This window comes from Siniperca chuatsi, linkage group LG21 (genome assembly GCF_020085105.1).
Source record: "Siniperca chuatsi isolate FFG_IHB_CAS linkage group LG21, ASM2008510v1, whole genome shotgun sequence".
NCBI lineage: Eukaryota > Metazoa > Chordata > Actinopteri > Centrarchiformes > Sinipercidae > Siniperca > Siniperca chuatsi.
The window spans coordinates 1,385,491-1,403,713 of record NC_058062.1 but is presented as its reverse complement, the minus strand read 5'-3'; the positions used below and the strand labels follow the sequence as shown (position 1 = coordinate 1,403,713).

At 45.8% G+C, this 18,223-nt stretch overlaps 1 protein-coding gene across 10 annotated transcripts in view; it reads right to left on the bottom strand.

The window, feature by feature from the left end:
• The window catches only part of LOC122868983 (caskin-2-like), a 77,041-nt gene that overhangs the window by 51,988 nt on the left and 6,830 nt on the right, over positions 1 to 18,223 (bottom strand). The window contains exon 1 of one of the 10 annotated variants that reach the window (XM_044181502.1): positions 2,075 to 2,831. The exons of the other annotated variants lie outside the window; for them this stretch is intronic. The gene's annotated coding sequence lies outside the window, so the exon portion shown is untranslated. Of the gene's footprint in view, positions 1 to 2,074; positions 2,832 to 18,223 lie in introns of those variants that run through there. 10 annotated transcript variants of the gene reach the window in all.

Here is an 18,223-nt window from a genome sequence, read left to right as displayed (position 1 = left end):
TCTGTTTACATTTCAACTTGATCAGATCTGGAAATATTTATCTCAACTTTGTGCAACTGGATATTGGAAATTAAAATAAGCATATTTCACTATTTTCTGACATTTTATTGGGAAACTCAAAATAACCGGCAGATTGATCGATAATGAAAATAGTCCTAATGAGTGATTGCAGCCCTGCAACACAGAAAACTTCACACATGAAATATTCATCCAAACAAAGCTTCAGCTGGACAGCCTGTCTGTCAAACGGTGCGATAGTGGCACTTAGAGATAGAGGCTTTGTTTGATGCAGCAGGTCCGTTTGAAGATTCGGAGGTCTCGGAGGGAAAAGTGGGCACCAATCAGCAGTTCCCCGGCCTTCAGAGAGCCTGGCACAGGAACACAGGAAGCTGTGGAAGTGTTTGTCCAAAGCAGGAGTGGGACACATCTGTCTCTTATCTGCTGACTGAATGAGGACGGTGACGGCAGCGCAGCAGAGATGAAGATTAGCTCTTCTTGTGTCTTATCTGTTCTCTGAGACGAGGACGCCAGCGGAGGATTTGTCCTTTCGGCCTGTCCTCCAGCTCAGAGTCACGTGTGGACACAGATGAACTGCAGGGAGACAAGAGCTGCTCCAAAACCCCCCCCCAAAGTCTGGACTCAGCGCCAAACTGGACCACACTCACACAGATGCAAATACAGACTGGTTTTATCAGTTTACGCACTGTAGCTCTGTACAAGACAAATACAGATATCAAACAAATAGTCCCAGTAAAGTCTCCTGCATGTCTGGTGGCTGTGGTTCAATAAAGCTAGACACTGCTGAACAGCGTCACACACTTTTCAGCAAACAAAGACCAACTGGAAAACTTCCCCAGTAAATGACTGAAGAAAGGATTTACTGAGTCACCAGAGTCATTAAAGTTCCAACTGTACTGACAGAAAGTTGAATATAAACCTCTGCAGACAGCTGGACACACTGAGAAGGGACAGCCCACCTGTGCGCAGGTGGAGAAACGTCCTCTTGGCTTTGTTAGCAAGCAACCTTTGAACTTTGGTCCTTTCTGTTTGGCCACTTCATAGCGATAAAATCCAGTTTCAGGCACACGCACACCCAAACAGGAATTACTGAGGCATTTTTTGGCACGAAGTTATTTAAACTTAAGACATGGTTAGCTGTCGGCTGCAGAGCGAGAGGTGGGGGAGGGGCTCAGGTGGGGGAGGGGCTCAGGTGGGGGAGGGGCTCAGGTGGGGGAGGGGCTCAGGTGAGCAGCGTCAGGGAGCGCTGACTGTCACAGCTGTGTCTTGCTGACTGATTATGCTCTCCCCTTAATATGCAGCAGCATGCTGGACCGGAGGCTCGGACACACACACACACACACACACACACACACACACACACACACAGGCTGGCTGGCTTTGGACTCTTGGTTTGAACTGTGATAAGAAGAAGAAGAAGAAGAGGATCTCGACCAGCGCGACCAAGAGAAGCAGGAGGCGTTGCGGTTGAGTTGTGTGTGTCTGGATAAATAAAAGACGTGACCTGTAAAACACACGCAGCTGTCGGAGGTGACCGATCACCTGGCTGCAGAGTGGAGCTGCTCGCCGACACTCGGAGCCGTGAAACCTGTCAAACTCCCAGCTCTCAGCGGGATCCCCTGTGTGAGCGGAGGCAGAGGAAAACCAGAGCCGTCTCCTGTGGATGTGAAACCTGGAGAACGTGTTTGCTTTGGACTCGCTGTGCTTTATTGAACACCATTACAAGGAACGTAAACTCTTAATCCTCCTCCTCCTCCTGCTGCTGCTGAGCGTCAGGTTCAAGCTGCTGGACGGTAAAGTTTTGACAAATTATAAAGTTTTCTTCCTCACGCTAAAAGGGTTCCTAGGGCAGCTCCGACTGACAGCTCAAATGTAAAATCTTCATTATCAACACTTATAAATAATCTACATGCAACCAGCGTTTCAAGAGTAAGCACATTTTTCTTTCAGATGACTTACGCAAGTATGCAAATGTTTTACAGAAAGAAAGTTGTTGCATTTCTTAAAATAAAGCAGAAGAAATCAGGGCACATATTGAACTGTGGGATTTCGGTACCCTCCTTGTATCTCCTAGTGTTGGCTCAGAAGTGTGTGTCTCATGTTGTTGTTGGATCCTGTACGGAGTTAGTTTCCTCTTCGTGCCAAAACGTCTGTCTGGCAGGTCGGAGCAGGGCCTCCGATTTCACTCAGCTTCATCCGCTTTCTCTTGAACTCCGTAGCGTTAAAAAGACCTTAGATCAGCCGGCGATGGGTGGCGTAAAGGGCAAACGTGTTGTTTACATTCCCGTCGAGGCTGTGGAGCGTCGGGTGGTGTAGTTCAGAGATGTCTGGAGGTTCAGGCTGAGTTAGGACGGTGATGGAGGAAGGCCGGTCTTATCGGCTTTATAGTGTGTGTGTGTGTGTGTGTGTGTGTGTGTGTGTGTGTGACGTCGGTCTTATCAGCCTGCTGATAAACGTGGCACTAACGAAGCAGCAGGGAGGCGCTGGGCTCAGCCGCCAGCGGGGAACAGGAGTGATTCGTCTGGTAAAACCCCGCCTCCTTTCTCACCTCCACACAGCTGACCAATCACAGTGTGACATGGGTGTGATGTCAGATTGTCTGTTGCAGAAATTGTTGGACGCAACCCCAACGCCTACGTCAGAAAGACGTGGAGCGGGAGGGAGTCCGAAGCGGTTCCATCTGATAAGCACTTCTGATGAAGCACACTGGCCTTTTAGCTTCCTCCTGAAATATTACACTAATCTAAACTGCATGATATTATTATTTTGACTATACTTTCATCCTTGTTTGTTTTGTTTTATGTAAAGTTCTGTACGTCGCCCTGTTTTTCTTTGTCTCTCCTTGTCTATTTTATCTGTTTCTGTCACTGTAGTATCTGTTTTTGTTTCTGTACCAATAAAATAAAGATAAAAATAAAGTGTCTGACCCAAATTTAATCACAATCCATCCAATAGCTGTTGAGATATTTCACTCAAAGCCACAGATGTCAATCCTGCTGGAGGAAAAGTCGAAGGATCACCAAAGTCATTAGGGGTCATCCTGTCTGTCCATCCAGTAACTGAGATATTTTCTGAACTCGGAGGCTACATCCACACTACTACGTTTCCGTTTACGAATCCATTGCTGACAACAGCGTCCATGAAAGTCCGTGTAGTGAGTGGATTAGCATTGTGGCATAACTGTACCGTGTGTTTGGTCGAAGCTGACGACAAGATCCTTCACTTCGGGCTCTGTACTCGGTGTTTTGATGCTTCTTCCACATCTGGACATTCGAAAGTTTTCTCGCCATTCCCCAGAAACCACAACATCGTTGACAAAATGATGCCACCAGGCACCGGTTCTTCACCTAAAACCCGGTCCGGTAGGGCCGATAGTGCCGCTGGGTTTGGGAACTGTCACAATCATCATCCTGCGCATGTAGGCAGCAGTAGCATTATAAAATGCTGAATGTAACAGCTGCTAGCATAGACAACAAGGTTTGTGTTTGTTTTCTTCCGGAAAAGGGTTACGCGATAGGGGCTTGGCGAGTCAGTTGCGACTGATCAGACCCGATCGAGAAGCGAACACGAGTGGCCGCGTCATCGTTTCCAAAAGCCTTCGGACTAGAATGAACGAAACGAAAACAGGGCCAGCAGCATTTCCAAACTTCGAAAACGCTGCAGTAGCGTGGACGCTTAGGTGCAAACGTAGCAAAACTGTGTGGATGTAGCCCTGAGTTGGGTGGAGCCCTGAGTGAGCGGAGCAGCAGGGGGGTCTTCAGAGACCAGCAGGGAGAAAACAAGAAGCTCAGAAAGTGAAAGGAGGTTAGGAAGCTAGACCACGTCAGTCTCAGTCTCTGTTCTCTCAGTCTAGCACTCAGTGAGTTTGTTGTGTCCCTCAGGGTGGGGGGTGGGGGGTGGGGGTCTGAAGCAACACAATGCTTCAGCCTCCCGCTCTGTGGAACAATAGCGTTGGGAAAGGAAGTGTAGAAGGGGCCCTGCTCCGAGTCCTGGCTTTGTTCCTGAGAGCTGCTCCACGCCTCGAGAGCCTCTGTCAACACAGCACCCCACCCCCACCTCGACCCCCACCCCCTTCCTCTGACACAGAGTCACGGCCAGGTTACAGCCCAACACCTCCACAACGCACACATTTACCACACACACTCCTGCCCAGAAACACCACCACAGACACAAACCACTGGCCGAGGATCAGCGCCAACTAAAAACAACTGGTTGTTGCATCATGTCGCTCAGGTGTTCGTGCTGTTATATCCACCCCAGGTATATGCTTTATATTTCTAATAGGGCTTCAACTCATGATTATTATCACTGAATCTGCCAATTATTTGCTCAGTTAATCGATTGTTTGGTCATAATTTCTCCAAACAACAGTCCGAAACCTGAAGATGTTCACTTTACTGTCGTATAAGACAAAGAAAAGCAGCAAATCCTCAGAGTGAAGCTGAAACCAGAGAACATTTTGGCATTTCTGCTTGACAAGTTAGTCAGTTTATTAAAAGAGTTGCAGATTAACTTTCTGTCGACTAATCGTTGCAGCTCTAATTTCTATATGCGGTTCTTCTGCCATTTGTAACTTTGATCTGAGGAGCTGACACGGCTGAGCAGCTGCAGGCAGACCAGCAGAGTCGCAGACCAGCAGAGTCGCAGACCAGCAGAGTCGTAGACCAGCACAGTCGCATCCCCCTGAGGAGGATCAGCTGAAGCCTCCAGCTGCAGCCCAGCGAGCTCAGTGAGGGTTAAAGGCGTTGTTGTGCAGGGCATCCTGGTTGCTCGCCTGCTGGAGCGTGCGCCCGTGTGCAGGGCTGGGTCCTCGCCGCAGCGGCCCAGATTCGGGTCTGGCCCGTGGCCCTTTGCTGCGTACCGTTTCCCCCCCCCCCCCCCCGTTTCCTGTCTCTCTTCAGCTGTTCCTATAAGGTGAAGGCAAAAAAAAAACCCCCAAAAGTTACCTTGTTGTGCCGATAAACGAGGATGCTTAACTTCAGAATAAAAACCAGGAGAGAAGAAGAAGAAGTGGGAGAATGTTTTGTTTGGCTGTGGGAAGAAATTCCTGGTGTTTCATGACAAACTAAGAAAAAATGTGTTTTAATTATGAGTGTAAAACAGAAGCTCCACCACAGCTGGGGCGCGTTAGCGATACTGTGTGTGCTAACGGGGCTGAGCTTACTGAATGATTCACAGTTTGATTATCCGCTCCGAGACAATAAACAACCTTTATGATGTTAGCTAGCTAGAGCTCACTATAATAATCTAGCTAATCATTTCCTCTGTTTTCAGCCGCGTGATGAGAGGATACCGGGCGGATGTGCAGGCTGGTGGGATCGGCACCTTTAGATCAGATCAGAGTCAACTTTACAAGTACAAGCCAATGAAATGCAGTAGTGTTATTTTCAGGTATTGCTAGATTCATTACTGGACATTATCGATTAAGAAAATAGTGACGTCCATCAGATTCGGTTGGAGATATAAATCAGAGAAAAACAGAAATCTGAGACGTTGGAGAAGCTGCCACCAGAGAGTTGTTTGTGTTTTTGCTCACCGTTGTTGCAGATCAAATTTTCTGTTGATCGACTAATAAATGACCATTGCTCTTTGTTTGAGTTTTCTATCATTTAAACAAACTAGTTTGAGAAATCGGAAAAAAAACGATCCAAACTCAAGGTCCACTTACTAGCCGTTTCTGGAGCTTTCACCTGTATCATATGGTCTACATGAGCCGCACCAGCTGTTAAGATTTCATCCACAGGACTTTCAGGACTTCTCGTGCTTGTCGATGTTGTCCGTTGCTTGGACCGTTCTTAACTTAAAGACAGTCCTGCATCACGGTCAGCCATCCTCTCTCACAGTGAGCCAGAGCAGGTGGTTTACCAGGACCAGGTCTGGTCCTTTTTAACAGGTTTCAGTGTCTGCTGTTTGTATCTGAGGGTAAATAGCCAGGCTTTAGGTTTGAAGGAAGAGCAGCCAGTGGAAAAGATAAACTGCGTCAAAGTTTAGAAGTGAAGGTTTTTGGGGGCTGTAGCTAATCGTTCTGATTAATCATTGAAAAAACATCCATCACAGTTTCCCAGAGTCCAAAGTGACGTCTCCAAATGTCCTGTTTTGTCCGAGCGACAGTCCAAAAGCCAAAGAGATTCAGTTTACTGAGATATTAAAACAGAGAAAAGAATCAAATCCTCAATCTGCAGAAACTGGAACTACAGAATCTTTAAGCCATTTTTCAAGAAAAGATGTGATTAAACGATTAATCAATTATCAAACTTTTTGACTTTTCTGTCAATGCACAACTCAGTGAATCGACTGTTTCAGCATTACATTACTTCTATATAAAATTAGGAGAGAAAACTAATCTTGCTTTTCAGATATTTCCCTCTTTTTCCCAGCTTGAAGACTCATCCCCCCACAATGCACCACAGAGCGCCACAGGAAGTCATTCCTGCCTGTGGCCATCAGACTCTTTAACTCCTCCCTCTAAGTGTCAGTCTGTATGACCCGAAGTCATTAAACTGGACATTGATCATTAACATCTCTGCAATACTTGAATATTTGTGCAATATTCTGTTTAATACTCCCGTGCAATATTAGTTTTCCCATGTTAGTTTTTCCTATTTATTGATATTGATATTATATACCTCCATTACTGCTGTGCAATATCTTAATAATCTCAATAAGCTACACTTAACTTCCACTGCTTATTACTTATTACTTATATTATTACATTGTATTATTATACTGTATTATCATCATCAACCGGTAAACCCACTTGGTACTTCACACTTAGTTTATCTTAAACTCATACCCACCTGGTGCTTCATTTATTTTCTGACCTGTATTATAGTGTATCATATTGTTTGCTAGTACTTTCTCCTGTGTGCACTGACGTAAAGGCGAGCTGCTGGAACAAAGAGTTTCCCTTCGGGGATCAATAAAGGATTTCTGATTCTGATTCTGATTTGATCCAGAGGGGTCCGACCACGTGTTGGCAGCGAGAGGAGATCTCTGGTCATCTGCAGGTTCACGATTGGCTCGGGGCGGTCCGAAGTGTGCTGGCCGCTGTTTGCCGGCAGACCCGAGTCAACAGAGCCTGATGAGGAGGCAGAGATGGGTTTCCTGTGTGTTGATCCAGCTGGAAGCTGCTGACAGCTGCCTCATTCGCACTCTGCTGTGGAAATGCTGATCGGGACCCTTCAGGCCTGTACGCCGTCCAGACTGGGAGACAGCAGAGGACAGCACGGAGACAAACGTCCTCATGAATATGTCTGACTGTAGTGCAGGACCTAATGGGAGCTAATGGACAGTTGACAGTGCAGTGGCAGCCGTCCGGGTCCTGGACCCGTGTGGGCAGTAAATCCTCACATTATGGCAGCAGCTCGTTAACGAGAGGCTCGTTGTCCCAGAGGACGGCAGGTTTAGACTCTGGGTGGTTGTTCTGGAGGACATTTGGTCTGAAAGCTCCCGATGAATGAATGGATCAGACATGTTGGAGCAGAAGCCTTTTCTTTTAATTACGCGACGATAACAGCTTAACATCTTAATCCTATAACACTCACCCTGCAGGTTTTCAACACCCGGCTGGGACTGGTACTGTTTCTGGTGCGGACTGAAAGGGTTGAGCCAGAAGATTGCTCATTTGATTTTTTTTTGTCTTATAAACATACAGTCACAATAACTTCGACTACAAAGAAGAAAGGGAGGAGGAAAGGAATATATATACATATAAACACATAGTTATTTATTCAGTCTCCAACAAAAACCAACGATGTCGTAGCGTTGCTGTCCGACCTCCACAGTCTGGATGTGCAAGTCACTGCGATCAGAAGAAATCCATTTACATTTCGTCAGTTTTTCCTAATTTAGACAAACTTTGTTCTCGTACGCCTGCTTGTGTTTAGACAACAACTTTGGCTTCTTTTGTTCAGTGAAAAAAAAAAAGGATTTTGTATAAAATTATGTTAAAAAAATTATGTTACGTAAATTATTAAAAAAAAAAAAAGTATAGCTTTGTTACCAAAACACAGACATCATATCTCGCACTAGCACTGAAATGTTCTTGGGGAGTTTCCTCGAAACTACTTTGGTACTAATTATAGTGAAATTGGAGGAGGCCTGAGCAACAAGAGAGCCATTATAATATAACATCACTAATCTTTCTATGAGAGACACAAGACAGCCAATAAAAATCCAGTGTGTGGCTGACTTTATATTCTGTCAGTAATGTATATAACACGACCGATCGAAACCTCAAAACGACAAAGACACGAGTTTTAGAGCTTTACACAGCACACGTGTCGGATATCAGCTGACTTCCATTCATTTAAAGGAAATCGATTAACAGACTCTTGAAACCTGCTAGCGTGTGATCCATAAATACAGTGAGCGGCAAATCTTCTCACATTAATGTTGTGATGTAAAACAATGCAGCCTTTTTCCAATTAAGCTATGATAATGCAACTTTGACCAAAAAATAACAAGTGTGCAGATTTGATGGATCACGCAACTCCAGCAGGTTTGCAAATGGATGAATTTTTATATCATAAAGAAATGAAACACACATCCAGAATCTAAAAATGTGTAGCATGCATTCAAAAGTGGCTGGCAAAATATAAAGTATACATGATTTGTAGTCAAAGAGCTAAAACTGTCAAAAAAACACAAGGTCCTGTTGGCTTTAACTACACAGCGGTATGACTTATGACTTTGAAGGCTTTGATTTAAAAAGTATGTAAGAACTTTTATTTCTCAAACTAAACAACATGTTCAACACAAAGCCTCCGACAGACAGAAGAATCTCTCTTCTGTGAAGCCTTTTAAGTATTGTTTTCCCAGTAAAGAGGCTCCGGGTGGAGTGATGGGTGTGTTGTGTGTTCCTGTTCCCTTTTGAACCTAAAACAAGAAATGGCTCAGCGCTCCACACATATTGTTCGGGGGGGATGTGAGCTCAGCTCCACGCCCGTTCCTCTGCTCATAATGGACTTTTCCTCACAGAAAAACCTCCATCTTTCACGGTACCAGACCCCCACCCCCAGCCTCCAGCATGTGTGCGACCCGGCACGCCTGATTGGCGGTCAGCCTGGGTGCGGCGGGCCAAGCCTCCACTTACAGTAACAGAGATAAGCTGAGATCACAGACGACTTTCATTTCACCAGCAAAAGCAAAACTAAAACTAAACGAAACGTCAACAAATAAAACTTAACTATTTAAATGAACTACAATGTGAACGCACGGACAAATGAACTGGAACGCAGTCTTAACAAACGGCCTGCGTGCATCCAGACAGTCACACACTGTAGTTGGAGACGGTTTCCTCCAGTTGACTTATGCGTTTGAGCTGTTACACTAAGAAGCAGCATCTTACACTCAGTGATCTCTATAAACAGATGTCTGCATATGAAATATAAAAAGAGGCGGAACGCATTTGCCGAAATGCGATCTCGTAACCCACGAGCTGTCGTTTGACGATGATTTAGCTTTTTTAAATTAATCTGCATTCAAATCCTCGTCAGACGTTGTCCGATGGGTTCCGAGATCGCTAACCGGACTGTAAACAATGACCGGCGCACGCAAGAGGAAGTCCTGGCCCAGACATCCGGATATGCGCTGGCTACAGTGGAAGCCCCGAAACACTGGCCCGTTGCCCCCAGAGGCTAAATCCTCGTCAGACCCGCTATCCGATGGGTTCCGAGATTGTACACTGAGTAACGCTCGGTCTCCGGCAGTAACGTTAGCTAACATTAGTGCTTCATGGAAGGAAAAAAGGAACAGATTTACGGACTAAATTCATCAACAATCCCACTGAGAATCAAACAGGAAGCGTCAACAAACCAGACAAACATGCAGCTCAGCACGCGGACGTTTAGAGGAAGTCATGTTAACGTTACTGTCAGTCGGCAGGTGTTCGTGTTTACAGGCTGTCGGCAGGGAAAAGTGCAGGATTAATGTTATCTAAATCTTCCTCTAGATGAAGATTAAGAAACAGTTTGTTAGAGGTGCAGAGGTGTACGGGTCGGCCCCCTCTGATGAAACTAGAGCTTGTAAATGTGGAAGTTTTTCAGTCTCAAATCACTAGTTTGAAAATTAGTTTTTGTCCGACCTGCACAGGCTGGATGTAAAAGATCTGTGCAGTAATCAACTCCAGTAATCTAATTTCTTCCTTAGCTTATTATCGTAAATCAACAAACTAACCACAGACACAACATTCACTAAAAATCTGAAACACGTGAAATTGTAAAAGTGGAATTTCGTCCAGGAAGCACCGAGCTAGCCGGAGATCGGCAGCACGCTGCAGGAACACGTTCCGGTCTGTAGCGGATCCTGGCCGGTCAGTCGTCGGCAGCCGCTCGACGCAGACGTGAGGATTTAATGGAGATCATTTTAAATATGAAGTCATTTCATGTAGCAGAAGCTTGTGGATTTTGCCTCTAAATCTGGTGGAAAGGGTTTTGGGTTTTAACCTTTATTTCAACATATTTTCATCACGAAACCATCGGATCTCTACAGGATCTTCCACAACTCTGATCCAGCCCTCCTCACTGCAGACTGACTGCGCCTTTCCTGCTAACCGCGGGATTATTTTCTCAATTGATCGATTGATAGTTTTATCGATAAAATGTCAGAAAATTGTGAAAACTGGCCGTTATATTTTGATTCAAGTCCAAGGTCCGACCAACAGTCCGGAACCCAAATATATTCAGTTTACTGAGATATAAAACAGAAAAACAGACATTTGGGAAGCTTGAACGAGTGAATGTTTGGCATTTTTGCACAATAGATGACTGGAACAATGAATCAATTATTGGCTAAATGATAAATCGATTAATTGTTTCAGCTCTGCTCGGCGTGATGGACGATAATAACGCCTGTAGTCAGGGTAACGGTAAACACGAAGAACACTTGAAATGAGACTAAAATTTCAGTAATAAAATGACTAAAATGTGACAAAAGCTAATAAACATTGAAGACGACGCCGTCTGAAGTTTCCTCTCATCGTTTCCACATCCTCACCGCACAGGCTCGACCACTTTTCCAGCCTTTGAGTGAGATCCGCGGCGGGAACAGAGCAGCCAACGCTCGCCGGGCTGTCCTCCCTCCGCTGACTACGTCAGGAAACTCTCTGGACGCTGTATTTCACTGGAGTCAAATTCCAGCCTCAGAAAGGGGGATCGAAGTACAGCGATGGGGTCCACATACCAACACCATGACATCACCGCCTCTATTCTTCCCTCTGCATTCAAACGCACTCTGCTGCTCGGACAATGGCTGGCACAGATACGACGCTGGGGATTTCTGGGGGGAAATAACTGAAACCTTCAGCTTCGAGTCCACAGCTGTGAGTCCGACGTCATGCTGAGCTGTTGACCTCAAGCTGCATCGACCTTAAAGCCCTCTGTCAGTTTTAAAGGTGCTGGAATAAGCTGACCTGGACTGTCACATCCTTAAATATGTACAAGCCATGTTTTCTCAGTGAAAATAACTCAATTTTGAGCATCTTACCACAATTCTGACCTAAATCGGCGCTTTCTGCATTCCACTCGTGCTCAGTGGTGGGAAATGTTCTTCATGCACAGTCAGAGTCAAATCAAAACCTATAAGTCAGATACAAGGCAGTCTCCTTAACAACAGAAAATGAGAGTTTTGGCCAGAACAGGCTGAACTTCTTTACCCCGAGAGAAACACATTCAGTGTAGAGACGTCACCAAAGAGGAGTCTTCAGCAGCCGGTTCGAACAGCAAACAGCGTTTTACAGAAGCTGCATCAGTTCAAATAATCAGTAAGAGATCAGACGTAATTCCCAAGCCAGCGGTTGTTTGTCACCGTTTGTAAGCGTGAAAAAGTCTAGTTTGAAATTTGAAACGTTGCCCTGCTTTCTGCAGCAAACGCAAGGCCAAATCACCGTACGTGTAACTACAGTCACACATGCACAGAGTTTCATTCAGTTTTCAGTTTCGAGCCTGAACGTGTCTTTATGAAACCTCTACAAATCACAAACTTGAGTTTTTTCGCAGGTTTTCAAAGAGCGATGTACAACTACAACCTTAAAATGTACTGATCCTTATTTGAGCCCACACAACACGACGTTTTGTTCGTTTTCATGTAACAAAACAAGTCAAGCTTCTAGATTCATCAGGTTTAAATAAGGAACCTAATTAAAAGAAACTTTTTGGATACTTGACACTTTTCAATACTCGATGTTACGGACACGTTTCAGCTGGTACTCAAAGAGTATTCGAGACCCAGAACTACTCAGCACTGGAACCAGCAGGAGCTTTACTATGCAGCCTGGCATGGCAGCCATGGTATGAGCTCGTCTATAATACCTTCACCTGAAGAAAAGGTTTCAACTGTTTGTTAGCATGATTCAAGTTTCTACTCTTCTGTAATATTTCTTAATGCCAGATACTGAATGTCTGTGTCCGTCTTGATAAATGTTGGTGTTCTGTAAAAACACCAGGGACAATGACGGAAAGAAGTCCAGGACCTCATCGTTCTCTCTCTGACAAAGTCCGAAATGGTGTATTTGGATGTTGTCAATAAAAGCCTGTCCAGCAGCAGTGGTGCAGAAGAAGCCTGTTGTGCAAATGCAGCAAGCTCGCAGGTGTTTCCGGTCTTTATCCCAGCAGGACTTTGTTTAACCCTGGGGAAGATGCATTCGGTGTCCTCACTTCTTGTTACCTCACAGTATCTCAGTCATGTGACATCTGAGCTGCACAGACAAAAGGACTTGAGAAAAATAAACCAACAGGAGAGCCGAGTGCAGAACGTCCATTACATAACGCACCGAATAAAGAAAAACACCAGCAGCCATTACTCTGCTGCACACACTGCTGCATCCCACTACACATTACACACAGGACACAGGACACAGCCTCAAACTACATTCATTATCGTCTGGGTTTCGTTTCAAAGCCTCTATACGAAGTGAGGAGAGGCCGCTGTGAGCATGCTCACAGGCAGGTTATTTTGGAAGAGGCCAATCGAATTACAATAGAGAAAGTGTTTACGTGAAGAATAGGACGACAGCTAACCATCAGCATCAGTTCAACGGCAGTTCAGCAGACGTCCCAGAGGCTGACTGATCCAGAAAATGCATTTAAAAATCCTACGCGGGTTAATTAGTTTAGCTCGAAATCTATTTATCTCTAGTGTAGGAAGTCAGTCCGAACTGCTGGAAGAGTCTCAGAGGGAAGCAGCAGCTTTTACAACCAGGAGTAAAAGTATTCTCACGTCCTCGGTCTGCGAAGGCAAAGACCAGGAACTACAGAAGCAGTAGTAAAGGTTTCAAGCTGGAAGGAAAACCTCGCAACAGACAGAAAGGCTGCAATGCCTTCACTTTAAGCTTGGACTGTGTTTTAGTCCTAGTTTAAGTCACAGCTTTAAGAGTGATTCCGATGAGCGACCCAAAATAATCAAAGTAAGGCCTCTTAACCTTCTCCTTCCCATCACGTCCGAGTCAGGACCGGCCCCCTGACAGCCAGAGGTCCCGAGGGGCCCCTCAGTCCCAACACACACAGGAGCTTTGTTTCCCTTTTCAGAGGTACGACCGGCCTACTTTAAAACCTGTAGGCATCCTGTCTGTTCGCAGGACCAATTAAACACTTAACACACCAACAGCGGAGTCGACAGGCAAACGCTAACAGCTCAAACACAGAGGCAGAATTTCACAGACTGTCTGAAAGGTTTTAACACTTTCCCTCGAATCTGTGCCGTCTGCAGGAGGGTGGAACTTTCCCTCCTCATTATCCCCTCGGTTTACAGTTTGGCATTTTCAGATGAGAGTCCTGCTAAACTCCTTCGACACTCGCAGTAGGACGTGACCGATTGGCTGAACAAACAGTCTTCTGTATTTGCGTGACCTTTCCTCAGAGCGGAGGACACGTTATGTAAAGGAAACGTCCCGTTTCTTGGTGTTGTTGTGCGCGAACGGCGACCAATGAAAGTGTGAATCTCTGAATGTGTTCCAGTTACATGCATACAGTCAAGTGACTCCGTTATTCCCCTTTTGTCAGCAGGAAAACCGAGACGCTCGACAGCGAGCGGAGAGCGATGTGCACGGAAACGCTGCAGTAAATGATTTTCTGGAGAAAGTCACGAGTTGGTCTCAGAGGAGGAAATCACTCCTGACTGGCCACCAGTTCTCAGGGTGAAGCAGTTCCACTGTTAGGACGAGGAATAAAGTCAACCTATCAGCTTTCCTGACCTGGGTAACGCTGCTCAGCTGTTAGAGCCGGAGGTCGGACAGAGACGTGACGTGCTGTCAGAGCTTATTAAAAGATCATGTTAACAAAATCATTTTGGTAATGATTCTATTAGAGCCAACAATTTCGGCTCATAGAGGGTCTTAAATCTTATTAACTGTTTATCAAGGCGGCAACTAAATAATTATTTTCACTATCGATTAATCTGCCCCTTAATGCCTCTTATAGAGTCCAAGGTGACTTCACATGTCCTAAACCCAAACATATTCACTTCACTGTCACGTACGACGAAGAAAAGCATCAAATCCTCACAGCTGAGGAACTGGAATCAACAAAAGTTTGTCATTTGTGCTTTTAAAAAAATGACTAATCGATTATCAACATAGTTCACAGATTCATTTTCCAATCGATTAATGGACTAATCTCTACTGTGATACTAAGATCACACGTCGTTCACGGAGAGGAGCGCCGCAGCAAGACGGCCTTCAGCATCACCGCTGCTTGTACTTTAGCAGCTTGAGATTGGAGGCTGATGATGGAGCTGATGGTTGCCCTGTGAGCGGCGTGCTACAGCTGTTTATTCGTTTTGACATCACTTGTTTGTGTCTATAACCTTCGGAAGGTTACCCGCGGTGTTTCCCTGTTCGCTCTCTGCATTTGGAGTTTTACCACTGTTCATTTTTAAAGCCTCAACGGTCAGAAAAACTAGAATACGTCGTCACAGCTTGTGCTTTGCTGCTGAGACTGTGGTAAAACAGCGACGAGGTGAAAGGGGCGTTTAAGGGGACACCGGGGGGGGGAGCTGCCAGCAGCGCTCAGGGGAGGGTTGATTTTGTGGGGGGGCGATTGGCTGAGGCGCGTTTGAACCCAAACTAATGAATAAAACATGAGAGAGATTGGGTCTGAGCGAGTGTGTGGAGAGACAGCAGACATCCAGAGCGGGCGTCAGTCTGCCCCCTCCCTCCCCCCCGGCGACAGAAGAGTCTCCAACACGCCGCTCGCTGTTCTGTTTCGGTTCTTAACGGCTTTTCGCTGAGGGACGACAGGTTTACGAGGCTCCAATAATGGGACACTGATGAGCTTCAGCAGCAAACATCAGTCCACCGGGTCAATAATAATTCCTCCGTGGCACACTTCTGTTAGGAAGACAGATGGCTTCGTGGTTTAAATGTCGAAAAATCCCCCCAATTTCTCTCTTTTTAAACAGGCTTTACATTAGAATACAAGCATTTCTAGATTAAAGCAGTAAAGAAGATTAACATCATGAGGCTACTGAAATAAAACAAGCTTTATTACTAGTAATGTTTAGGTCTAGGGCTGGGTTAGCCTCAGTCTCACGTCTCAGAGACAATCATCCATTTTTACAAAAAAATTAACACAATGCGATCTTTGCAGCTGGAGGTTCGTTTGACCTCATGTGCCGCTGTTACGAAAACTCCTCTAACCATCTGGATGAAGACTTTTAAGCAGTTTGACATATCTGAGCACAGCTGTGTGCGTTGCATGTATTAGACAGGCTAAGCGTGTGTTCTGCACACAGATATGGCAATTTAAATGAGGCTGATGCATTACAACAACACGCTCTCGTAAACCGGTGCGTCCCAACCAGGCGTACTTCTGCAGCCGCCCGGGTGGGGGGGCGGTTCATGGGAAGATGGTGGAGAAGCTCAACTCATTGGAAAAACTAGAAATTGAGTCAGCTGTAGCACCTTTAGGGTTACTTGAGTTCATCGGACAGGGCTGTGGGAGTTTAAGAGTGCGGTTATCAGCTGCAAAGCTTTTTTTAGCCTCTTTTAGCTCCTAGTTTTGGTTCTGCGGTACGTTTCCTGTCGGGTTCAGCCTCAAGAGCTGCTGGAGGCCGAACACAGAACCGGTGTGTCGTTATAGCCTCCGTACATTACAGTGATCCCTCAGTGTGAGGTTCACACATCCTCAGGCCTTCTTCAGACGCATCTTTAACTACGAACACATTTCCTCTGAGGTGCTGTGGTTCGATGACTAGAACTTTTATGTTCGGGTCAACTCATTTCTGTAACGCTTGTTTTTGACGGGGCAATAAATTCTCAAATAAATATTCATTCCTAATGAAATCATTATTCTAAACGTTTTGTATGCTATCCTGTAGACTCATTTTTGCACTGACTTAAAGACTCTAGATTAGCCATGAACTTTGGCTCTAGCTTTGCTGCTATGAGGAAACCTGGAAAGGATTTGGGAATTACAGACAGGTAAAATGAAGGCCATCCTTCCAGAAACACCAAACACGTCTTTCACTTTCTCAAAGAATGGCGCAGAAGTAAACTGAGGTTACGAGATTAGTCCATTACGTCCTGATTCAATAGAGCAGTACAGTCACAGTGTGCTGACTGTAAACCGCAGAGCTATGGGAACGAGAAGCCGCAGCATCTGATAAACACAGCTATAATTCCTTTTAATCCTGGCTGGGCACCAGCTGGGAGCTCCTTGTGATTCGGGTGATAGCAGTTGGGCGTGGGGGAGACACCGAAGCACCAGATGTCAGGAGGACAGAGTTTGGGTCACACATGTCCTTTAAAAATCTGAGGAAATGTCCCGAAATATGGAAAAGAGGCTCTCGATGTTTCAGTTCGATAAGTCGGTATTTCTTGTTCTGGGGGAGAAACACGGCAGAGGCGTTTAACAGCGTCGGCTGTAAGAATGAGGAGAAGCCTCTCGTGTAACGTATGAGGTGATGGATTGGGTGTGTTGAGGTGGAGAACAATGGGCGGGGGTCACATGACGGTCTGCAGGAAGTCCCCGAGGGAGCAAGACGGGCCTGTCAGCTGGCTGAGGAGACGTCTACACCCTCCGCTACACCTGCCACTGACACGCAGAAGACGCTGCGTTTACGTCATGCGGAAGTTACCGTAAATACCAGCTTCCAACCTGGTTAAAGTTTCTGTCGCAGAGAGTCGGGAAGCTGCTGACGATCAGCTTTTCCTCCATTTTGTAATGAGCTGTTTGAACTCAAAGTGCACAGCCAGCCAAAGCCCGTCGTTCAAGTTACTTAAACACTAAACGAACGGATAGAAGACTCTATTTTTTGTATTTTTAGCCCACAGAGTCGTAAACATGTTGAATCTGCACCGTCGTTTGTGAGCCTGGGCTCTTCTGAGAGGGAACACTTTGAGTTTACATTAATAACCAGACAGAAACAAGGTCAACCCTTTGTGTTTTGTGTGAACTGTTGACGCAGCGACACCAGGATCTTAAAATAGTTCACACTTTAACAGTCGTGAGACTCTCAGTTGGTTTTGTTTGTCGAGGCCGATCGGGGATTCGAACTGATGCCATCCTAAATAAGGTAACAAACGCACCTGTCAGCCTCTCCTCGTGTCTTCCTCTAACACATCTAATGGTTCGTGCATTTAGAGCAAATCAGCAGCGTCGAAATGTAGGGAATCTGCACAACACTTAATAATAATAATAGTAACAGATATGTTTGATCTTGTATTTTCAGAGTTAAAGTTGTTGTCTGTCCCATCGTTGGTAGACAGATCAGAGACACATCATCTGTCGACCCTTCCCCCAGCTCCTTCATTCATCCCGCAGAGGTCAGAGGTCACTGATGGCGCTGGACGCCGGCCGTGTGGGCGGTCCTGCGGCAGGTGAGAGGTTATCTGCCTGATAGAGACTGACCTCCTGCTGGCCCCGGGGCCCTCGGCGGGGCCCCTTTTCTTGGTCACTCGCACCGCAAACAAAACGGATCGTCAGCCAGCGAGGCGACAGAGAGGCTGCCACATCAGTCACGGGGGAGAGGAGGAGTTCAACTCGGAGAATGGAGATTACTCCGAGATGTGCGCAGATCATTTACAGGTTTTACTGGCCAACAGCAGTTTGTATGAAACAGATTCATAAAGTTTTTACTCAAGTTAAAACATTTTCGAACACGTCCTTCACGGCAGTTTGCGTCAGGCGGAAGGAATTTGTTTAAATGCGCCCACTCGCGTCTTATTTTGGCTTTGAAAGCAGCCGCACCGCCTCTGAAAGTCCCCTCTCAT